The sequence below is a fragment of the Choristoneura fumiferana genome, chromosome 3, assembly GCF_025370935.1.
Source record: "Choristoneura fumiferana chromosome 3, NRCan_CFum_1, whole genome shotgun sequence".
NCBI classification, from domain to species: domain Eukaryota; kingdom Metazoa; phylum Arthropoda; class Insecta; order Lepidoptera; family Tortricidae; genus Choristoneura; species Choristoneura fumiferana.
This window is the reverse complement of record NC_133474.1, coordinates 19,027,737-19,053,879: the sequence shown is the minus strand read 5'-3', so window position 1 is coordinate 19,053,879 and position 26,143 is coordinate 19,027,737. Positions and strand designations below refer to the sequence as shown.

At 35.4% G+C, this 26,143-nt stretch overlaps 1 protein-coding gene across 7 annotated transcripts in view; it reads left to right on the top strand.

Moving 5' to 3' along the window:
* LOC141426873 (dual specificity calcium/calmodulin-dependent 3',5'-cyclic nucleotide phosphodiesterase 1A-like) overlaps positions 1-26,143 on the top strand; it is a 348,580-nt gene that overhangs the window by 56,413 nt on the left and 266,024 nt on the right. The window contains exon 1 of one of the 7 annotated variants that reach the window (XM_074086100.1): positions 18,842-19,047. The exons of 5 other annotated variants lie outside the window; for them this stretch is intronic. The gene's annotated coding sequence lies outside the window, so the exon portion shown is untranslated. Of the gene's footprint in view, positions 1-18,841; positions 19,048-26,143 lie in introns of those variants that run through there. One more of the 7 variants, XM_074086106.1, reaches the window with a different exon arrangement.

The window sequence follows — 26,143 nt, the reverse complement described above, 5'->3', positions numbered from 1 at the left end:
TTGAAATCACTTGCAACTTAGTTTACTATTGGCAAAAACTGAACTAGCACAGTTTAGAGCTAACTTCTCTAGTTTTGTTTGGAAGTGGCGCGCCACTCGACTGCACGGTTATAAGATGGTACTGTAGTTTCAGCTTTCATCTTTCGCGAAAGGGGACTTGGGAATGAATGACATGTATTACACTTCTATTATGTGCTATGTTAGATATACGAATTTTTGTGGTTTGAATCAACTATAAATATGAATACTATTTATTTATAGTGAAGACTCACTTATTCCATACTGATATTTAAATGTGAATCTGTTTTCTGTAGGTACTGCTTAAATACTATCTTTTGGTGTTCAAATAGAGTCATTTCACTGCATTGTATTTAAGGCGAAAATGCTCTTTGCTAAAAGTTATATTTTGCTTACTTTTCACTTTTCATGCCCTTATAAAGTTCGTATTTATGCTGGATATAGGCTGCATTAAAATGTTTTTTGAAGTCTAGTGCAGGGTTCACCAAACTACGGCCCGCGGGCTAAGACCGGCCCGCGAGCCCCTCTAATCCGCCGCGGAAAGAAAGCTAGTTACTCATATAGGTACTCCCTGAAGAGTCTACTTAACCATATTTACAAATTGTCTACCTGATTTTTTTATTTTTTGTAATGTCTCTGTACTGCTTTTGGTGATCAATAAAGAATATTTGTATTGTATTGTGTATTGTATTACCCCCATGACCAGCCAAAGTCTTGGTCCGCACGAATTTACATTAAGTGCAGTGCGGCCCTTGAGTCAAAAAGTTTGAAGACCCCTGGTCTAGTGCATAAAGTATTTTTTGTTTCAAGATAGAGGCAATCTGGCACCAATAGCTACGATCAATAAGAGTGCAGTCATTCTGAAGTAATTTTTATTGGTCTGTAATTCGCATAATTGTTGAAAGCCATAATGTTATCTTTGTCACAATGTATCTTTTGTTATTTATAACTCTCTTTTTTTTCCCAGAATCCATTTTAATTGTTCAGAATTTATAGATCAATCTTAACCTAACCTACACAGTTTTTATCGACTATAATAGAGTTCATTTTAAAAATTGTGAAAGTTTACAGTTTTGGCGGAAAAAATTATAAATATATACATTATGACTTTCATAAATTATGCGACTACATACGCGCCCGATTATTATTTTAGATTCCATACAGGGTCTCTCGTTTCTAATTTGCGTACTGAACATTTCTATTATTACCAGTTCCGGGATGGACGCTTGTACATCTACAAGGGCTATTAAGATCAATACTACAAAGGCAGCTGAACGCTTTATCTTCAATTCCTAAGCCAACGTCTCGCAATGCGGGTACTATCTCAAGTTACGCCTCCATGTGCAATCTGGACATTGCAGGGGTCCAGAGCAATCACAAATGGAATTCGATCATAAGCGTAGGCATATATTTGGTGTGCGTGTTACGGCAGCCGCCGAGTCGCGTGCTCCTGAGAAGGAGGGCAACGAAATAGCCCGAAACATGTCGAGCTAAAGTCGTTTAAGAAGTGAGTTATCCGTTACAATATCATTTCATATGTTGACTATCTACAGTCAAGATCAAGATCATAAATGACCTACCGATACTTTAACCCAGTGAAGGGTAACTTTGCTCACATGAAACCACATATAGAAGGGCTTAATAAACACAGGGCAGCTAAATCAAACCATATTTATTTATTTATTCTTAAATAATTTCATAGGATAACAGTCAATGTATTACAATTGCAATTCAATAATAAAACCTGGAACAATAACTCAATGGGCAAAGTTATGGCTAAATCAACCCGATAATACGGTACAATTCTCTTAATCACTTCGCCGCTTAAACAAGTGAAGATAATGTTGATAATATTTTAACGGCGAAGCAATGTGCTGTTCATTGATACGAACCTCTACAAAGTACCTAACGCGTAAATCAATCAATTATTTAAGGTCATAATGTCCCTTCTAACCTTCCTATATGTGTGACAGAAAGAAGTGGTGGAATAATTGTGATTCTAAGTGCGTTAGAAAATTAAAGACCTTAGGTTAGTGGCGTAAGGTTTTTTTTATGTTTAACCAGTCTTTACTTGATAGTTTAGATAAGTGAGGTCTAGCTGCTGAATTGAAGTTTGAGGCTTTTAGAAATTCTTAACAAAAAAACCTAAAATTACATGACATGAAAGACACCCAAGAGTTCTATTTTTAAACATAGAATTCTCATTTTAGGTACTTAAGTACTATTTGGTAATTACCAACATCCTAATCCGCGAAAATATTGAAACAAAAGAAGTCTTTCCTTATTCGGAAAACAATATCTGCGTACCAATTAACATTAAAATTCATTTTAGCAATCTATTTTTAACCCCCGACGCAATGTGTGTCTGTATGTCTGTGTGTCTGTCTGTCTGTCTGTCTATGGCACCGTAGCTCTTAAACGGGTAGACCGATTTGAATGCGGTATTTTTTATTTGAAAGCAGGTTTCCTAGCGTTGGTTCTTAGACATGTTTTATCAAAATCGGTGCAGCCGCTTTTGAGATATTGAACTTTGAAGTGACAAAGTTGGGAGTTTTCCAACTTATTGTTGGTTAGGTTATATAGATTCACTATTTATTTATGGTAGGTGTTAGAAGGTGTAGGATAGTTGCCAACTTACAAAGTCAATGTCAAAGTATTTATTGTGTGTAAACATTAATTAAAAAGGAACAATTGAGGTTACACTAAACTATCCTAAAAAAAAAAAACTATATATACAGTTCGCCCAAGTCTTGTCCCTGAGGAAGAGTGCCCATAAGGCTGGCTGCATTTCCGCGCTACATCGTGATTCCAATACGTTGGGCGAGAAATGCACCAGCCCTATGGTCATTGGTAATTTCGAATATTTTTTTTTTATTTTTCCAAAAAGTTTGTGAACGTCCGAACCCCATGGACCCAAAGTTTCAACAGCAAAATCTGTAAATATGTAGTCTTTAGAGAGACCTGTGTTACAGGTAATACATTATACATTACGACCTGTATAAAATTAAGTAAGTGATACATTTGACCCTGACATATAATTTTATGTCTATTAGTGTAATAAAACATTCCCTAACGTTGGTTTGTTGACTTAGGCAATGACAATGCTATTACTATGATTAAATGTTTGATGTTGAACCATGCTAAAATTAGTGAGGACGTAGATATGACAAATACATTAATGTATTTTAGTATTTAGGTAATTTCTCGGCTCAGTCCATGTTATGGTTCTTTTTGTGTATCGCTGTACCTACTTTTGATAGAGTTGTCATTTTTGTGAACAAATTTTATTTTATATTTAATTTTATCTCATTAGAATTATAATTATTTTTTATTTATTTGATTTATTGTTCCTATTGTTACTGTTAAATTATTTACTATTGTTATTAGTATCTCTACATTTAAATGTAATTGTGTACACTGATTAATAAAAATTCAAAGTTAATTAAGACAAAGAAAAGAAAATAATACCTACATATATCAATTAAAATAAAACTAACCTAAATTTAAATGCCTACACAAAAAATAAAAATAATGAAAACTAAAACAAATAATTTGATAATGTGGGTTTTATTTTTGGCTGACATTTTATTGTATAGTCACTTCGTTGGTCTTTACTAAAATCTCTTTTTGTGTATTATTTGATGAAATGTATTAACAAATTAAGTATAAGAGATCATTCATAAAATCTTGCACCATACAATTATGACATTGTTTAGGACTAGCAGGGTGTTAACATTGGTTCTAAAGTGACACTAAATATTTTCACATTAATTTTGACACAACAAGTGATCAGCGTTGTAACATAAAGCTTAACTGACGCTTTACAATGTTAGTAGATAAACAAGTAATCCGTGTGAAACTTCGTCATCGCGATGGATGCGATATAATGCCTTACTAACGGAAGTCAATAATAATCTGAATTTAATTGGCTTGATGTGGTATCGAATTTCCGCAGGCGACGCAAAACAACAGCCTGTAACTAATAATAGTTACAGGCAGTTATTCTAATTAATATTATTCACAGCATACGTATATCCTGCATCCTGCAGTATGCCGAAACTGAAGTCTGTAACGGTTAATATTATATTCTATTTGTTCTAATATGATTCAAATGACACATGATGATTATGTAACTTTGTGAGGCAGTAACTTTTTTTTTCCAAAATGGAAATAATGCTTGAAAAAATGAAATCACATTAAAAGTGCTGATTGTTCGAATATTTGAACTCAAATTTGCTAACAAAATAAATTGTCAAGTTACTGCGTAGGCACTGTGTTATATTAACTTACTTTTTTTAATGAATGCCCTTACAATGTTGTTTTAATAGGCCGCAATTGTTAGAGGTGAGAGTTATCGGTAGAAATAAAAGCGGTAAAATAAACGAACCTATTATTAATTTACAAGATTGTTCGTCAGAGTCGGAAAGTGGCCTCCAAGTCTTGAATAAATTATATTTTAAAATTCAAATATGACTATCAGTTCGATAGCGTAAAGTTTAAACCTACAAATAATTATATTGCCACTAGGCTACTACAGCACTAGGTACATGCAAAAGTATCGATAGTTTGCGACGATAGAGGGACTCTAGTTCCGTCAGTTTGGCATCTGTCATTTGAATCATGTTAGAACAAATAGAATATAGGTACTCACAGTAAAGTATATCACGCTGATCACGCAGTCTATCGAGGCTAAATCCTTTGACCAGTGATAATTATACACAGTTCTTATTTAAGCTTAAGTGGCAGTAGGCGGGGAACTTTGCTCGATGGTTTGACAGCCAATGTTGGTATTATGCTCGCCAATGAATGGTGATTATGTATCTACACACTCAGCATGGATAAGCCCTCTACACGGTAGACATACGACCTGGTATAAGTCTCAGACGTAATCATGTTGGCCATTAAGAAACTTTTACGTTGTAACTTTATAAAGTTTCGAAAGTTTCATACATACTAGTTACTTTGTTTTTTTTTTATTTGTTAGAAGATATTTTTAACGTGATCTTATATGTACCTACTTTAAGAAAAAAAAATGCACGCAGTGGCGGATAAATTATTAACAATCTTATTTTAGAAATATTTTTATAAATAAATAAATAAATTTCACGGGACAATTCACACCAATTGACCTGGTCCCAAAGTAAGCTTAGCAAAGCTTGTGTTATGGGTACTAAGCAACGGATAAATATAATTATATAGATAGATACATACTTAAATACATAGTAAACACCCAAGACCCGAGAACAAACATTCGTATTTTTCATACAAATATCTGCCCCGACACGGGAATCAAACCCGGGACCTCAAGCTTTTTACAATAAGTTTTAATTTTCTTAGAAAGTTTTAATAAAATTAGCTTAACTTCCGTGATTTTTTTTCATATTTTTTAGATGTGCGGTTCAAAAGTTAGAGGTAAGGACACATTTTTTTGAACTTTCGGAGTAAATGTCTCCGAAAATATTCGCTTTATCAGAAAATGGTTTTGCAAACCCCTATCAAATACCTATCCAATGATACCCCACAAAATAGGGTGGAAGTGAAAAAAAAATCATCCCACTTTACCTGTATGGGAGCTACCCCAATTTTTTTTTATTTTACCACGTTGTCGGCGTGACTGATATGTATATTCATGCCAAATTACAGCTTTCTAGTACTAACGATCTCTGAGCTTAGCCGCGGACGGGCAGATATACAGACAGACAGACGGACAACCATGGCGAAACTATAACAGTATCTACATTTGTATTGTGTATGAATATTAGATTTCCATAATTTTGTAGGGATCCATATCATACATAAATTTTTGGATAGTAAAGTTAAAAGACATATCTGTCATTAATAATGTTTACTTTTACTTCAGCCAAAAATCGATTATTGTTTTAATTAAGTTTAGCTGTTTCCATCTAAAACAACCAAAACAAAAATTGTTTACACAAAGAACCGTGATAAAACAATTAATTAATTTTATGAACTGATTGTTTGTATAATTTTACATTAAGTCGGCATTCGGAATCGCGGACCGTTTCGGAATTGCGCTGGTTCCTGTATAAGGAAATCGTGTTAAGAATTAATAACCATGTACGGAAACATTTAAGGGCGAAGAAAATTAACTTGGATGCCTAGGCTTTGTAGATTTCTTTTCTAATTAGCTTAGCTTTGAAATTGCTTCTTGAAAATACTGTGTTGAATGCTTTGGGAAACAATTAATCTCTTACCTAATATATGTTTGTTGCAATTCAGGATTGTAATATTAATTAAAATGTATAGAATGCCAGTGCATTCAAACAATGAATTATCATTGGTATAAGAGAAAGAAGAAGTACAGTGCTTTCATGGTGCGGGTGACACTTGATGCGCCGTGTCGTTTACTCAAAAACAATTGCTGCTCGTAGTAAAGTATAGAGTATATAGGAAATAGTTTAAAATTCATAACTCTCTCATATACACACACGCTTCGCATCGCTTCATAATACGCGTATATAATGCTGCTATGCTAACATTAAATCAAACATCGTTCAAACCCAAACATCGTTCCACTGTCAAACATTCATGAACAAGGAAAGCACTAATAAATAGAGAGAATATCAGTATGAGTGTCGGCTGTCGACAGCTGCTACCGATCAAGAAGCAATCATTCCCTGAGATCAGCACTTCGAGATCTATGGGCTGATAAACGAAAAAAATATTTACCCACCCCTGGGAACTTTTAGGTTACTGCTGGGGAAATTTAAGAATTTCCCCTTGGTTAAGCAGCAGCGTGTCGTAGATTCTAATTTTAAATGCCGTCGTGAATTTATTGGTGTTGCTATTGCTTGATAGCTTAGGGGTTTATAATTTGAGTGCATGGTCCTTTTTTTAATTTGAAATAAGCACATACGAGTCCGTTCGAATTCATTATACTTCTGAACCATAAACTCGATTAAACATAAACCTCCTCCTTTTTTGAAGTCGGTTAAAAATATTAAATATAATGACCGGATAACTCACGTCCCCCGCCGATTAGCCGACATGTCGAGCTAAACTCGATTTAAGACGTCATTATATTAATATGAGTGAGTCTCACGGTAGTTTCATGTTCAAAATTGCAAATCATTCGGTTAAAAAGATCTGAATACGCTTACAATCTCGTTAAAAGTTTTTTTCTAATGTATAAAGTTCTAAAATTTTGTTGAAATAGTAAAAAAATTGGCTTTCTATGTATATAATCATCATCAGCCGAAGTGTCCACTGCTGGACAAAGCCTCCCCTTAACGCCACAATGAAAATTGCCACTTGCATCCACCGTTTCGCTACTCTCAGATGTCGTCAGTCCACCTGGTGGGAGCCGTGGACGCTTCGTCTCCGGTTCGTGTCGCCACTCGAGGACTTTTCTCCAACGGTTAATCTGTTCTTCGAGCGATGTGCGATGTATATAAATAAAATATAGATAATGTGTGAAAATTGGAAGAACATTTTAAAATAAAACTGAATGTTTGACTATCTACCTATATATTTGTTTACTAGTGTAAACGTCTATTCATCCTGTATCCGTGGTCGTTAGATTAGATCCTCAACTCCATCTAAATAAAGTAAAAAAGGTAGGTGACAATAAAGCACAAAGGATTTTAAAGTCGTAAATTCAACCAAAATCGTCTATAAAGGAGCGGTAGTCATAAAAAGGGCTTTTATGTAGTCAATAAAATTGGCACCCTTTGACACTGGTCAGGTATATTAATTCGTTGTACATCGATTTTCATATTTTTTTTGTCATGCTTGTACGGCAGAAAGTTCGAGTACCTAAATACTATAATATACTCACGTTATACTAAATAATTGTTTCGTAATTTTAGTATTATGATCTCCTTTTAGAAATATCAAAAAACCACGTTCGCTTATCTCTCGTCAAAAAATAATCTTGACGAGAGATCCCCATCCACCATCTTGCTCGCTAATCCTGCCGTGAAGCAGCAGTGCTTGCACTGTTGTGTTTCGGCGTGGAGAGTAAGACAGCCGGTGAAATTACTGGCACTGAGGTATTCCATCTTAGGCCTCTATTGGCAACGCGTCTGCAATACCCCTGGCGTTGCAGATGTTTTGGGCGGTGGGGAACTATTATTTTTCGGGAAAACTATCCTTGTCCTTCCCCACTCAAAATCGTATATTGAATTTCATCAAATCGGTTCAGCGGTTTAGATGTGATTTAACAAACATCCAAAGATATACAATTTAAAATGTGATGCAAGCCGCAATGCGAGCAAATAGAACGTAAGTAACCGTAGAACACTAATCAATGAATCTTGAAACAGCCACTTATAATATTAGTAGGATGTCACGTTGTTGTGCCCGCAGAAGACACTCTAAAATTATCGCTATAAAAGACAAAGAAACATATTCGAGTATTAAATATTAAACCAGTTTGAATCCAAGAATCATCGCCAACTTTGTTTAATCGTTTAAAATGCAACGCCATAATTACTTTAAGTCATAAAACGCGACTAAATGTTTGAGCGTGAATTAAAGTTTGAGCATTTAATGACGGAAAGACTTAATTATTGAGTTGGCGAGAATTTAAGAGCTCATTACCCGACTGCAAGGAGAGGTATTATTTTTTTTAATTCACTATAAGACTGTCGAAATTGTTAAGAATGCATAAAGAAGTCTACGTAGAGGAAGAAGTTAAGTGTATAAATTATAAAACTAAAGTTAGCAAAAAAGCTTGTACATAGTAAGATCTGCAAAAAAAAACTTGCAGAGTAACGTCAAATCTCGTTCAAGCAGCACTTGTAAAACATCAGAGCTCTATCTTTTTTTTTATCCGGCGTACCCTCAAAATCTGTGATGTTTTATTCATTGACATATCTGGGCCCGGGAAAAACTTATTGACGAAGTTGGACCCTTCGACCGGCAGCTTTGTTCCACGTGTTCTTCGAAAATGATGAATATACTGCTACTACTTTTAATATTCATGACGGGAGATCTATGCAAATAAAAGGTTGGCTCGAAATGTATGTTGGTAGTTTACCTGAAATCTCTTTGATGCTTGAAGTGTTTCTTTTCATATTTCTTGTTAGGGTTAAACTGAATGTGATTTATATGAAAAAGAAATAAAAACCTTTGTTTGTGATTTCATCGAAAATGCTCCCAATAGTTTGTACAGTCACCAGCACCAATATCTGACACAACAAGCGTGTCAGGCGTGAAGGACGTGTCAGATATTTTTGCACGCTACGCTGTGGCAGATATTAATGCCGGTGACTGTACGTCAAAATTATTTTAGGAAAATGTAACAAAGTAATTTATTGAATCAGGCGTTACTTTGCGGAGGTCCATATCAATGAACTAAAAGAATTTCCTAGCTCACCCGCGACCTTACGATAGCTAAGCTTATGCAAAATATGCATGTTCATGCAGTTCTTCCACCTCCACACTGTAAGTACACACACAAATCACACAAACCCATCTATCACCACCACACCACACTGACGTGTTTCGAACTCAGCCAGAGCTCATCTTCAGAGTAACTTAACCGTACACCATGCTACCAGTTACCAGTTGTTACCAGTTGTTAGTGGTGTGTTGTGTGATTTGTGTGTGTTCTTACAGTGTGGCGGTGGAGGAACTGCATGAACACGCATATTTTGCATAAGCTTAGCTATCGTAAGGTCGCGGGTGAGCAAGGTCATTTTTTAGTTCAATGTAACAAAGTGGTTTTTTTAGAAGCAGTAAGGGCGGTCAATTCCATCAAAATTATGTTTAATCGATTGAAGTTATTTTTTTGAAGTAAATATTTTAACAAATACACTCATGTAACATTTTTAAAAGGATAGCAAGTATTTTTCTTTGTAAGGGGTTTCTATTTGAATAAAAGATTAAAATTTACGGCATAACTTGCTAAATTATTTAAACTTGGTGATCAATTCAAAATGTTCATACACAACCCATATATATTTACACATTTATTTTTACAGGTTTTTAATAAAACCAAGTAAACTCAATAAATAAAAGTGCTACGACAAAGCTCCATTGTTGCCGTGAAAATGGATCACAAATGATTGCGTATCACACGTAGGTATGTTTTTAATATTACTTTCATTGTTCAATACTTTTCAGACTAACGGGCTTTTGAAATATCATGCGGAGTATGAGTAGTAGTTTTATTATCTCGTACTAATTTTAACTCATAACAAACACTTTAGTCGCTCCCTATTAGCTTTATTAGGAGGCTTACAGTCACTTCTAGAGCAACAGCGAGACTAAGTAACTCCTGAAGCGAGAATCAGTAATAAGAATATCCGCAGACGAACCAAAGCAAGCGATATAGTCCGAAGCTTAAGTGGTAGCGGGCGTAAACATTGCTTGAAGAACTGATGGCCCTTGAAGCCAATGTATTCTTGAGTGGCGAGTACGTACCGGAAAATGGAGCCTGGATAGACACTTTGCAAGGGAGAGTGACGACTTAAAGCCTAGATCTGGTGATCGCAGAAGTCATTGTGGCTTTTTTTGAGGGAGACATTTGGTTAACGATGATGACGACTAATAGTTAACATAATCAAGTTATGATTGTTTTTTTGGAGTCTTTTTTTCTTTTTTATTTCAACTCCAAATTTGTTACTTTTACGGGTATTCCGTGAAACCATATCGAAAATACAAACGGTTTCACGGAATACCCGTAAAAGTAACAAATTTAGAGTTGAAATAAAAAAAAGACTCCAAAACACCAATCATAATTTGATTGCTTAGTAGCTACATCTCTGGGTGAGCGGTTAGTTCCGAAAGAATGTGACGTCTCTCGATGAGAGCGGAACATAGATGTCGCTAGTGCTGCTGCTTAAGTAGCGTAGTAGAGAAAAAGCAACCTGAGATATGTATGCATAGGAAAAATTCGTGTAGATTCCTGTCCAGCGGTGGTGTAGGGGTAGCACGCAGCACGGATTGCTGAGGACCTGGGTTCGATTCCCAGCTTGGTCTCTTTTTTTGGTTTTTCTGTGCATCCATGTCTCAGTTTGTATTTTCGATCTAATCAAGTAACTCTCTAGGGCATATTAAGTGCCTGTTTAATCTGAGATATTTAGTTTATTAAGCAGTTAAGTTTCCAATTACTACCGACCGCCATTCACAAATATTTACTAAGCTTAATAAGCCCATTTGAGTAGATTTTGTTGCTGGCATGTATTCATCCCTTTTTCAGACGTAAAATCTGACGTAATAGTCTGAAAGGGACAGGCATATGTTTTATGTTCAGAAAAAAGTTATGCTATGGTTATGGGGCGTCGTTTAGTGGTAAAATGATCACGAACGTTTGCTTCCACTTCTACAGCAATAAGCTGTGTAAGCAACTTAAATGCCACATTTATGGAGCGTAACTGTTTATTCCTATTACTTTGAATATTACTGCTAATTATGTTTGTAAAGTTATTATAAAGTAGCTGGGTCATAACTTCAATATTCATAGCTTTACAACCCATTTCAAGATATATGGCTCAAATTTGAATACGATGAAAATGAAACGAAACCAGTGGTTACTATATGTATGGTATTGTCTACAGTATTAATCTGTCATCTCCCAGGATAACAGGATCAAAGGAATTTGGGCACAAATTTGTGCCTCTGGGAGAGGACAGGTTAATTAGCTTTTTATCATCAATTCTCGTTAATGGCTTTTTTAGAGTCCCGTGCCTCAAATAGGATATTATAATATCCGCCAGGAACGTTTTTGGTTAAAAGCGATTTGGGATTCGATTCATTATAGGTAATTATTATATAGCCAATTACAGTACATTTTTTTTACTAAGTACAAGCTTTTTTTGTTGCGTTGCATCCAACCTCAATTTTATCAAATTTCAAATCAATTCCACCACTGTAAATAGAAAATTAACTTGCAAGATGTGAAATATACAAAAAAACATCAACAAACTAGGGTAAACTACGTAAATACTTGTTAATAAAATCTTGAAATTCACTTCACATAACATACATAATGTCGCATGGACGTAGCTGTATTACACATTAAGTCGCAATTGGTCGCAAACAGAGAAGAAATTGGTTTAAGATTGAACAAAGTTTACTTTCGTTTGGATGTTTATCCACGTATGGTCAGTATAAAAGTAGTTGCACGTTTCAAACTTAAACACATTGCTATTTTATTGCAAAAGATTGAAAAATGTGTTATTACATACATACACATACATAAAATCTCTTTCGCTACTTACCTTCCATTTGCTACAATCCTGGCATACAACTCTCGCTTCCTCTACATTCATCAATATTTTCATGCATGCACGTCGGTTTAGAGTACTCCTGACCCGACCTTTCTTCAGAACGTCCTCGATTTGATCGTGTTTTGAATGTGTTGATGAGACAAAGTAACCTACTTTTGATGCTAACTCTACGGAAATAGTCATTTCTAAATTTATATCGCACTTAGACCAGTTTCTCAATACCTACTGTTTCTGCCTACAATTACAATGTATTATAAATAATAAGAACTTAATTAAGTTACCCGAAATCATAGCAAAATTAAAAGCTAAAAATATTATCATCATGATCATCACATCAGCTGTACACATCCACTGTTGGACATAGTCCTCCCCTATAGACCTCCAGTTGCTCGGTTAGAAGCGATCTGTATCCACCGTGGACCCGCAACTTTAACCAGGTCATCCGTCCATCTCGTTGGTGGACGTCTTACACTGCGCTTAAAATATTATGTGTTAGGCAAAATGCAAGTTAAATACTGAAATACAATAATCCTTAGATGCCAACGGCAGCGAGGGTGACACTCTTTCCTGGCCCGGATAACACCGACATGGACATACTGGCCCTGTTTTTTGTGTGGCCCATAGAAACTGACAGGAGCTTCTATGGGCGTGTACACGAAAAACAGGGTCGGTATTTCCATCCCGGTATTATCCGGGTCGGGAAAGAGTGTCACCCGGCAGCGAGATATCGCCATCGCCACACCCTTCTCGCGCTTCGTTGAACTGCGTGTCAAGCCACCTGGCTGTCAGATAACATACTAAAATAAGACAAATCGATTTTCTTTTTATAGATTAAACACGTAATTTTGCCGGTAAAATTATTTTTAGTTTGATCCCGTATTTTCGACATAAGCCTACGAGTATTCTATTCATTCATTCGACATTCGGAAATTGATTCTTAGACCACTTGCTATTAAAAGTCATCAACCTGTTGTTTTTTAGACAAAGTGATTCTAACCATTTTTAATTCAAAGAAAGAAAGGTTTATTTTGGCTCCATAAGTACCACCTAAAACTAAGACTAGAACTTGCACTAAAACTATGTTACTTGGTGACACGGGTGGATACCAAAAAGGGTCTCCACTCAGCATGTGTATTGTGTTGCCGCACATTATGTGCAGCAACGCTGGTTTTCTGTGGAGCCCAAAGCCTTTTATGTTCTTTGTGCCAGCCTGCCAGTAATTAAAGGCTAAGCAGCCATTTTATAATGTAAGCAATTAAACCCTGGCTACACGTGTTCCTGGTACACATAAACTCATCAGAGATTTGCAAAAACGCCTGGTCAACACAACTGGCCACCAAAATGAGAGTTAGCAGTTAACACAACTGGCAGCTATCTCTCATGTATCCCACGATATATATTTATTTATTAGTAAAATAAGATAAAATTGAAACGAGAGCAATAAAATCTAACACCTTTGTAAAATCATTTTACGAAACATAACGTTAACTTGAGCGTTTTTGAAAATCAATACTTTCCACCTGTTCTATCCCACGGGGAAAACTGAAATTGTTTTTACCGGTTTAGAGATGCTTTCTTATAAAATTATAAATATAATACACACTTTGTGAAACATTTTTAAACTTCAGAAATTGCTATTTATCTTAATCATATCACATTCTTCGTTCGCATAAGCCATAGCACTCCTAGAGTTCAGTTGAACGGCCTATCTCCTATGTTCTCTGGCCAATCATCGAGAAACATAACATAAATAAATAATAAATAAATATCATGGGACACTTGACACCAATTGACCTAGTCCCAAACTAAGCAAAGCTTGTACTATGGATACTAGGCAACGGATAAACATACTTATATAGATAAATACATACCTGAATACATATTAAACATCCAAGACCCGAGAACAAACATTTGTATTATTCATACAAATATCTGCCCCGGCCGGGAATCGAACCCGGGACCTCAAGCTTCGTATTCAGGTTCTCTAACCACTTGGCCATCCGGTCGTCAAACAGGGTCTCACTCTCCTGTTACCACCTCATCATCATATGAGCTACCACTGTTTGTCACAATTTTGAATGGGCACGACTGTTGAACTTTAAGTTACTTTACATAGTTTTAGACAACTAGACTTGTAATTCTCCTTTTATTTAAAGTTTTTCAAAGGCAGTCGGGTTTTTTTCGGCACACGCTTCTGTTTTTTAAGCTTACTTAATGTACTCGTATTCCCCAAGATGCACACATGAATATGTTATGATTCAATAAAAATTTGGGGATTTCTCTCGAGTGCCGAGTTGATCTCAAAATTTTTGAAAGGTGTAAAAGGGCTTACTTGTGACGTGTATGTTTGAATAATAAAGACGCATTTCGTTGGAATGCCGAGCTGTAAGCATTTGAAGAAAGAAGAAATGTTTTGACTCTTTGACTGATTGAATCATAAATGCTCAGCGGAAACCGTTGGATTTAGATAACTGAAATTTGCATTACGGTTTCCATAATGATAAAGTACTAAAAATAATAATCCTATTAAAATAAAAAGTAAGTACTTACTAACACTAACGAATTCACATAACAAAATCTAAGGATAAAAAAAGCAAATGAAGGTATTCATACCAAATTTCAAGTTTCTAGGACAGCCAGATATAGGTACCCTATGGAATCAGATGTTTTGGTAACGGCAGTTTGTATCGAAGCCCCTTTTTAGGGTTCCGGAGCCAAAATGGCAAAAACGGAACCCTTATAGTTTCGCCATGTCTGTCTGTCTCTGTCTGTCTGTCTGTCTGTCCGTCCGCGGCTTTGCTCAGGGACTATCAATGCTAGAAAGCTGTAATTTTGCACGAATATGTATGTAAACTATGCCAACAAAATGGTACAATAAATTTTTTTTTAGTGTACCTTCCATAGACGTAAAGTGGGGGTGATTTTTTTTCCCTCATCCAACCTTGTAGTGTGGGGTATCGTTGGATAGGTCTTTTAAAATCGTTGAGAGGGTTGCTAAAACGATTTTTCGATTCAGTGATTTGTTTGCAAAATATTCAACTTTAAAGTGCAAATTTTCATTAAAATCGAGAGGTCTCCAACAAGATGGAGCGACGACCTACCAACAGCTCGCTGGCCTACTATGTGTGTTCAATAAAGAGTTATAGAATTATTGTATTGTATTGTACCTTGATACTTCAGTCAGGGTCAGCTTGATACATCAACGTGTTGCTGAGATAAAAGGGTCTTGCCAGACGTACAGACAGACAGACGGACATCAAAGAAATCGTATAACCCTAAAAAAGGGAGCAAGCATAATAATTTAGTGATGTTAAAAAATTGTTCTATCGACGTTCTGATTAAGTTAATTTTTAAAATATGACCGTTTTCCGTTAAGCCCCAATTATAGGTCGTCTAACGAGAGTTGTTGGAAACTTTGAGGTATAAGTTTAGCAAGGTATTTAAAAACTTAAGAACTGGCTTAAAATAAAAGTACAATTGTGGAAACTGAATCACCTACCAGGGTAGAACTTATTCCTTTTTAAACTATTTCTTTGGTAAAGTATGGGATGTCGACATAACATTAATAATAGTTTTGTGGGCTTTTGCATGACTTTTGCTACTAAAAATATTGTAGAAGTCATCGTAACTATTATATTAATACTTCCTATATTTTTACAGTTTTAGTTAAGCACCTCGCACACTAAACGACCATGATCACGACCAGTGGCAGCAAAATAAAGAAATAAAATAAATAAATATCATGGGACACTAGACACCAATTGAACTAGTCCCAAACTAAGCAAAGCTTGTACTATGGATACTAGGCAACGGGTTAACATACTTATATAGATAAAAAGATACTTAAATACATATAAACATCCAAGACCCGAGAGCAAATATTCGTATTATTCATACAAATACCTGCCCCGTCCGAGGATCGAACCCGAGACCTCAATCTTCAAAAAAAGGTCAGATTAACTGAAGAAACTAAGTGAACGACATGCACTTGGATACAAAGGCCAACTGGTCGCTTCTTTAGTTAATTTGGGGCCGTATTGCCTAACGTTTCTGTTGCTCGCAATCGCAATCAAATAACAGTTTTTGTATGCATTACTAGTGAACTTACTTGTCCTCTTTTACTATGCTTGCGGCCACTGGTCGTGGTCGTGGCCGTCTAGTGCGCAAGGTGCTCTAAGTAGCAGTAACACTGCAAATTTGTCTCTTTCTGACAGTTTTTACATGTAGGAGGTGATCTCTGAAATTATTTAACTGTTTTAAATTTTTTTATTTTGGTTGTAAAAACCTACACTATCCCAGATTAATTAAGGCTACTTTTTATCCCGATAACATGAAACAGGTCGGTGTTGTGGGCAGCACCTTATGTATAATGCTGCACTGTAATTACATTAAATATTTGTATGTACCTAATCCTTGTCTTTTACTCATCAATACATTTAGTTAGAATCCTGATATATGACAAATTTATATTTTGTCTGTGTCTGGTAACGGAAAATGTCAAATTGAGGAATAAGGACACAAATGGTTGGTAAATAAAAGTTTGACAAGCGTCCGATATAGAGGTTAAAGTTTAACAGTAGATATATTCTAGTTATATCGTTTTGTTATGTCGTGCTTTGGTTCTCGTGAATCATTATCGGCGTTCTATTCAAAGATAGCGAACAAAGGCTTTGTCTGGATTTTGCTTGGCCATTTATCGATGCATTTTGATATTTACAGCCTTTATAAGAGCGTAAACGTAAATTTTAATGCTCAACTATATGAGAAGCTCATAATTTGTACATTTGTTTTTATCGCATTGAATTATATTTATAGTCGGAGTATATTAAACACGCTTTACTTATTTAAAAATATAGAAAGAAATTTACAATTTATAAAAACTACTATTTTTAATATATTATATATGTCGGCGGCCGATCGTAAAATCCGCCAGATCACGAAATTCCTAGGCATATCGTGAAACGCCGCCATTCATGATATGCCTAAACGTGCCAGGCAATATCACGATGTGCCTGAAAATAATACGGCAGATCGATTAGAGCAACGCATTCGTCGATATTCCTAGCTCTATACCGGGCACATCGTAAAATAGTTTTGTATTTGTGAACCACTGGTTTTACATGCTTGCGGCACTGGTCGGCGTGGCCGTTTAGTGCACGTAAAAAGGCGTAACGCAACAAAATGTCCTTTCAACAGACAAAGTGATTGAAATTAGTTAACTGTTTTCAAAATTTTTTTTGGTTGTAAAAACCTACGCTATCCCAGATTAATTAAGGCTACTTTTTATCCCGATAACATGAAACAGGTCGGTGTTGTGGGCAGCACCTTATGTATAATGCTGTGTAATTACATTAAATATTTGTATTACCTAATTTGTCTTTTACTCATCAATACATTTAGTTAGAATCCTGATATGAGAAATTTAATTTGTCTGTGTCTGGTAACGGAAATGTCAAATTGAGGAATAAGGACACAAATGGTTGGTAAATAAAAGTTTGACAAGCGTCCGATATACAGGTTTAAGTTTAACAGTAGATATTCTAGTTATATCGTTTTGTTATGTCGTGCTTTGGTTCTCGTGAATCATTATCGGCGTTCTATTCAAAGATAGCGAACAAAGGCTTTGTCTGGATTTTGCTTGGCCATTTATGGATGCATTTTGATATTTACAGCCTTTATAAGAGGTAAACGTAAATTTTAATGCTCAACTATATGAGAAGCTCATAATTTGTACATTTGTTTTTATCGCATTGAATTATATTTATAGTCGGAGTATATTAAACACGCTTTACTTATTTAAAAATATAGAAAGAAATTTACAATTTATAAAAATTCTATTTTTAATATATTATATATATCGACGGCTGACAAGCAAAACTCACTAAAATGTCTGTCACTGCTCTTCAAAAAGTCTTATCTAGTTATAGTAATTTCATACTGAGATACAAGCTTTGTTATAACTAGGTATTTGGTAATTAGTGACTTTAGCTTATCACCCGACGAATATCACAGGCTGCTTCTTAAAACAACTCTACAAATAAGAGGCTTCATGTAGAAAGAAAGAAATTGAAAGTTTTCTTTGCGAAAATGTGTAATGACCAAACTATACAATATTTAGTTCTGTCTTTGCTAGTACGTATAAATGATACATTCACCGATGAAGTCAATAAACTGATTAGCAATTACATGGATTGAAAAGCTTAATTCAGTTGTTACACGCATTACGGTAAGTAATTGATTGTTTAGTAGAGTTAGTTAGAGTAAATAAAAGTAGAGTAAATGGGTGGTAGCTATAACATGCCGTAGGGTAGCGTTTGTTTAACTGACGACTATAACAGACAGACTGTAATAACGCAACGTAATTGCTACTACCGACAATTTGTACATTTCACGCGGTTGCGTCCCACAAGATTTTATCTAATTTCAATTTAATAATGCTCACAGCATAATAATAATAAACACTTTATTTGAAAAGTTTAGGGAATTAAATAATGTATTAAATGATATTGTAACGGATAACTCACGTCTTAAACCGAGTTTAGCTCGACATGTTTCGGGCTATTTCGTAGCCCTTCTTCTTATCGGTTGGTGTGAACGTGCCTTTACGGAGCAATGTTGTTAGTGTTGTGTGCTACCCTACATTAGACATTGACAATAAAAATGACGATAAAAATGCGGGTAGTTGTGCGCCGGTGTTAGTTTCGTCGGGCAGTCGCGCGAGCAGAGCGGTGGCGCGTAGTGTGCGTGTTGCGGCAGCCGCCGAGTCGCGTGCTCCTGAGCAGAAGGGCTACGAAATAGCCCGAAACATGTCGAGCTAAACTCGGTTTAAGACGTGAGTTATCCGTTACAATATCATTTAATATGAGTGAGTCTCACGGTAGTTTCATGTTCAAAATTAAATAATGTATACAAAACAACGTCAATTAGGTGTCTTAAATATTGAAAAACCCCCAATAAAATAATTAAACATTTACATACTTTTGTTTTAAGGCTCGTTATTATTTGCTTAAGATACAGGCTACTTTAGTTCCCTACTTTAGGTATTTATGTGAATTATTGATTATCACGATATTATTTTATTATGTTTAGGTAGTCGGCGTTCTAATGGTCTATTTATCGAGCCAATTGTAGTACATCCGTTTACTGTTTACTAGACGTAATTTTAGCGCTTATCTGACGACTTTTCATGTAAAATCAAATATTTTTATAAATAATTTCACATTTCTGTATCGACATACATTAGTCTAGTGTGTATTACAATGATAGAGTACTCGTATAATGTTTATAATCCTTGAATGTAGCAAATCTGGCGGCTGAAGTTTGTTTACATTATCGTCAACGGCCGTTATAAAGTAAATCCTCCTAATCCTGAATTAAATCCTGATTTTGCAGGTACCACCATCTTGCTCGCTAATTCTGCCGTGAAACAGCAGTGCTTGCACTGTTGTGTTTTGGCGTGGAGAGTATGACAGCCGGTGAAATTACTGGCACTTGAGGTATCCCATCTTGGGCCTCTAGGTTGACAACGCATCTGCAATACCCCTGGTGTTGCAGGTGTTTATGGGCGGTGATGATCTCTTACCATCAGGAGACCCACTTGCTCGTTTGCCATCCAGTCGAATAAAAAAAATAAAAAAAAAACATTGCAAAACTATGAAATTTCTGAATATAAAAAATATGAATCATAGACAAAAATGCAATGCGACAGAGTAGTAAATACAGCATTTTGTTTTCAGTGGTTGACATTAACAAAAATCAGGAACTTCATATTTGTGCAATTGACTTCTTAGCGGCCGTGCACTGTAGTGAATTACCTGAACCTTTCAAATACCATCAGGCAAATATGTGGTCTACCACCCTAAAGTTGATAATCGTTTGAATGTCACAAAACAATAATTCCAATAGACGTGTCTGCCAAAGTCGACTTTAGCGACATATTCATTTGTAAGTAAAGTTGTAACAACAACAATTTGTAAGACGAACCCAAAATGTAGATTTCTTATATGTTATATCTCTCACGTCAAAAGCGATACGAAATACTTTAGTGTTTTTTAGGCAGTGTTTAATAAAATCATACAAAATTAAGTATTCTTTTTTTTTTCAAAATCCGGTAGACAAAAATGGAGATAAAAAATTGAAGAGCCGGTAGCCGTTTGACTTATAATTCTACCTGTAGTGCAAAAGTAGGAGATACGATTCAATACTGGTCAAAAACCGATGAAAACCCCGGGTAGCCCCTTAAATAAATAAATAGGAAGTTAAGATTGGTTTTTTGGAATCTTTTTGTATTTTTTATTTCAATTCCAAATTTTTACTTTTACGGTCATCCCGTAAAACCGTACCGAACCGTATTTCAGTTTGTATTTTCAAATAGGAAGTTGTTTGAAAATTGATAGACCACTTATCTTATTTGGCTGATGGTACCTATAGATTAGAATCTCTTCTAAGTGACTGCACTCTTGACAGGGTGGCCGTGGTCATTGTATGATGATCAGTTGTAACCTTCATGGTGACTTTCTTGGTAAAATAGTGTGGTGGTTTCCCCCTTGCCGCCACACCGCAGAGCTGGACTCCGGAGTTCACAATTGGCAAAAGAGAGCGCTAGTTACTCTCGCACCCTTTCTCAGTCGACGAAAAACAAATTTCGTTTAAATTTAAACTCTAACACGTTATCAATAGAGTTGAAGATCATAACTGCCATAATAAGAGTGAGGTTTGTGATCGGCTGTGAAAGGGTTAGGTCCCTTAGTTGCCTTTTACAACACGTCTTTCGGCTTCTTTAGACGGGTCCGTACGGTCCGAAATTCGTCGGTATTCTTTTTCACCCGACTTAAAAGAGCTAATGATTTATATGCGATAGTTATACAAAGTTTTAAGTATTTACAAATTCTGTAGACAGAATAGCTAGAACACTTAAAATATTTGCTAGACAACTTCAATAAAATAGACGAAACAATTTCAAGAATGTTTCATTATCAAAATTCCGAACAAAATCTTTTTACAAACGTTTAACGTTTAGCGTGTAATTTTATGTAGAAAAGTAACCACACGTTAGTTTTAGCATTTAACTACCACAACGTATCCGAAAGTAATTTATAGTTTTTTTTTTCGAGGTGCGATGTATTGAGTACAATAATTAGACACGAGAGACAACCGGATCTGCGGCAGCTGTCACGTCAGAAAAGCAGGCGCGGATCCAGCCCTCAAAAATCGGCCAAGCGCGAGTCGGAGTACGAACTCGTTCATGAACAATCATGTGGGCATGCGATGGATCCACCTTTGCAGAAAAGCCACGTTTCGAAAAAAAAAGTGATCATGCGTGTTTATTTATCTTATACTTAACGAAGAAGAGTCGTACTTTTTAATGTGTTATTAGGACTTACGCTCGAAGTTCATAGCATAAATAGAAACAATGATATCCACAAGTATATTTGCTTGCAAGTTAATTTTGATTAACTTATAAGGGTCAGATTAATTTTATATTTCGTACACAATATTATGTAAGTTGGATGATATTTCAAGTACAATCAACAAAACCGGCCATGTGCAAGTCGAACTCGCGCACGAAGGGTTCCGTACCATCAGCCAAATAAGTGTTCTATCAATTTGTAAACAAGTTCCTATCAAATGCATATGTCGCTAAAGACGAACTTTCAAGTTGACAGACACGTCTATTGGCATTATTGTTTTGTGACATGCAAACGATTATCAACTTTAGGCTGGAAGACCACTTATTTGGCTGATGGTACCATATCTATACAACATATTAGACATTAGCAAAAAAAACACGTTTGTTGTATGGGAGGCCCCCTTAAACATTTATTTTATTTTAATTTAACTATTTATTTTTAAAGTGAATACGACTAAATATTCTATGAATATTTCAAGCGCCTACCTGTTGCCGTTATTAATATCACGGCAAAAAATCACGTTTGTTGTATAGGAGCCCCCCTTAAATATTTATTTTGTTTTCTTTTTACCTATTTGTTGTTATAGCGACGACAGTTATACATAATCTGAAAATTTAAACTGTCTCACTATCACGGTTCATGAGGTACATCCTGGTGACAGACGGACAGCAAAGTTTTAGTAAGTAATAGGGTTTCCGTTTTTACCCTTTGACCACGGAACCCTAAAAAGTACAGTCAAAACGAAATTAAAATTTAAATACTTAAATACATTTTAATTAAAGTATAACATGCAATTAAAATAATAGGAAGAAATACAGTGTGGTGATATATGTCAAAGAAAGGGTAGACACGAGTCGCTGCGCTTGTCATGTCGTTTAAATATCAAGTGGTTTCGCTCAACAAATAGCTAAATCAAATTCAAATTCTTTGTTGAAACGTTCATTCATATTTGATTTTATCCCTTCTTTCTTATTATGACCCGTTGTTTCTAGCTGAGAGTCAAATCTCATGTTTTTGAAATAGCCCTCGAGCGACGTTGGTTGATATACAAATATTCGATTACATGTTGATGTTCAAATAAAACAGAATACATAGCAGTGTGCGGATGCGATTTATTAATAGATAATTATAATAATACACTGATTGACAACACATGACTATATTTCTTGAGCAGTTCCAGTAAAATAGTCAATTGACGATCGCCGATCGATTCGAGCGGGTCGATTATCGCCGTGGTGGCCTAATGGTTTGACCTATCGCCTCTCAAGCAGAGGGTCGTGGGTTCAAACCCCGGCTCGCACCTGTGAGTTTTTCGAAATTCATGTGCGGAATTACATTTGAAATTTACCACGAGCTATGCGGTGAAGGAAAACATCGTGAGGAAACCTGCACAACCTGCGAAGCAATTCAATGGTGCGTGTGAAGTTCCCAATCCGCACTGGGCCTGCGTGGGAACTATGGCCCAAGCCCTCTTGTTCTGAGAGGAGGCCTGTGCCCAGCAGTGGGACGTATATAGGCTAGGATGATGATGAGTCAATTGACAACATTTCGTTTAAAAAACACTTCGAAATGTATGTACGATTCGAAAGCATTTTTCTTCCTAAACACTACACTATATTTATATTATATTTTTAATATCGCTTAATATAAAACATACAAAAGAATAAAAAATATGTTCTAATTTTACCAGTTCCACAACATAATAGGTGAAATGCCACTGCCTTTTGCCAAAGAAAAAATAAGCTGTCATAATTTTGTATTTGACATTACAATTTAATATAACCTTACTTTATAGTTTACTCTTAATGTTAATGTGTAATTTATAGGACTGAAATTAAAATATTATTAAATTTACTTACTACTATGGACAAACCCGTACAGAAAATGATCTACACTTGGTAGATTTGTGCTGCTCCTGCAGCACTAAAACCGTCAAGAATCTTCATATCTATCTTTACTCCTTTTGCCACGCTAATGTTTCCTATCAAATGTTTACTATCGTCCGTCAAATCCGTATGAAAGCCGGGTGTCTTATTTATATACAATGCAGTATCGGTATCCACTTCATCGGTATCACAACCAAAATAGTCGTAAAAATCTTTTATTTTTGATCAAACATAATAATTATTTCAACAAACAAAATACACCGCAGACCAGATTAAGACGATGACAACGTCAAATGTCAGATCACTTAAAGATTTTTTTTTTCGATCGAGATAAGACTAACGGTCTATCTATTCTACCGTAGAGTAGAACTGGAGTTACGCCATAGGTGAATAATATAAATTAAATACAAGCCCTGGTGCAAAAAAAAAACTATCAGCATATTATTCTTTCCAAACCAAGTACAGAGATCCAATAAAATGAAAGGCTCAAAAAAGTTAAATGTTGTCAATTCTTACAATAGCAAAATATGACTTTGTCAAATTGAGGGCAATGTTTTTAAAATCGAGTAAATGATAGGTAGTTTCGAAATACGTTAGCCGTTCATAGTTCATAGAAACTATCTGTATTTATCATTGACGATATAGTTCAGTTCACGACACAATATGGCGTTCTGCACATAATGACAGCTACATAATAACAATGAGCTAGTCGGGGTACATTGACATCGTGTGGTTACTGTGAAAAACAAACAATTGTCCTTAAGAAAATGTATTTTTTTTAATGAGAAATAGTCATGTTCCGACTAGTCCTGACTGCCTTACTAGTTCACCAATCAAGACATAGTCTAAAACCCAGTTCCTGGACTTAAAAGCAGTTTTTTTAAGTCACGAGTGGCAGGCTAGTATCGTTATAATTAAAAAACTACATTCGCCGCTAACTCGTTCGTTGAAGCACATGGCATTTTAGTGAAATCTTCACAGGAGGAAACTATTTTAAAGGTAAATAGTCTATCGGAACTGGCATGTTGCTTCGGTTCGATTCCGAGTTTATCTAAATGTAAGAGTTTAAAGTATAATCGAGGACAAAACCTTTTAGATATTGCGATTTTAGTTAGTCATCTCTTACATATGCGACTCTCTGCCCTTGAGCTGTAATTCCCATGTAGGTCCAGTGTGAATAGGAAACCTCACGCGCTCGCTTTAAACTGCTGCGGAAGTGTACTTTTCTAATTCCAGCGAAAAGCTCATAGTAAATTTCACACGAAATGATTGCGTCGGCTTGGCTTTAAATTCGATAAATATATATAAAGCGTGATTTGGTGCGAATCACTTAAAGGATTTTTATTTGGCCACTAAATTTTTAAAACAAATAAAATTATAGTCAGTAAAACAGCTAGTCCCGTCCCCGTTAAAAATATTGTTTGACAAAACTTTTTACAATAGCTTTACGCTGTGACAGTACACACGTATTCATTGAGCCGTCACTACGTCATCCAAAGTGTTTACGCTGAGCGCGTGTTTATTTTGTGTGCTTCTATTTCGGTAGATCCTATTGATGATGCTTTTTAATTTATTGTATTAAATCTAGTGTTAAGAAACAACCACATTCATATAGAATAGGTACAAAAACATTGACGGACTGAATATATTTGGGTCAATGAACTTTTTAGTGTTTTTATTCTGTCTCGTGTCTCAGGAGACATCAGTAATATGTACATTTGCTTAGGAATATGTTTGCAATGTAATTGCAAATGTTTGCAAAGGAATTGCTTTAAAAATGTCACAACTTCTAACTTTTAGTGGATTAATACCCCATAAAATAATATTTTTAATAAGTGACCCAGGAGCTACATAAAGTTGATTGACCCATTTAACATTTATTTACCTTTTGAATCACATTTTTTAAATCTACGTAAAAAACTGACATCATGTCAGACCAGTGCTCATTGTGATTTTATTCATATCTTTTGAACATACAGTTCGCAAAATTAGGGGATTAGAAAACATTTTTTACATCTTTCGGAGCGATCATTTCAGAAAATATTCATTTTATCAAAAATATCCAGGCACCTTTAAGTAATTTTATTAATTAAAGTACAATTCATAGAATCTGTCAATTTTCTACATATTTAGACACCGTATCGTACTTGATATATATTAATTATCATCTAAAAGAATCAAAAAGAATTTCACATCACAAGCGTTAGCAGCCCGGTTTATATTAGTAGCTGAATCTACAGGATTTCAGATTCTATGAAGAATTCAGCACTTGATTTTAGAGCAGCTCGATATTTCAATCAAGGTACGCGGAACAAAACCCGAATTTAATTTATAAAATTAGTAATGACCGCGATAGTCTAAAATATTGTCACCTTTAAGTATTTTTAAAGGTCTATCGAAATTATGTACACGTTGTTTTTGCTGTTTTTTTTTAGTTTCTATTACATGATTTACATGTAAAGAGGTCTTGACACGGGTTTTTTCACGTTTGCGAGAAAACTCACGATTTCCGGCCACGCTTAGTTAGTAGGACATTAAACATGTACCTACTGAACGTTTTGGACGTTTAAAAACTTCACCTATTATGTTATAAACTTTTCATGGCGCTGAAACTGCCCTTAGCATTATCATC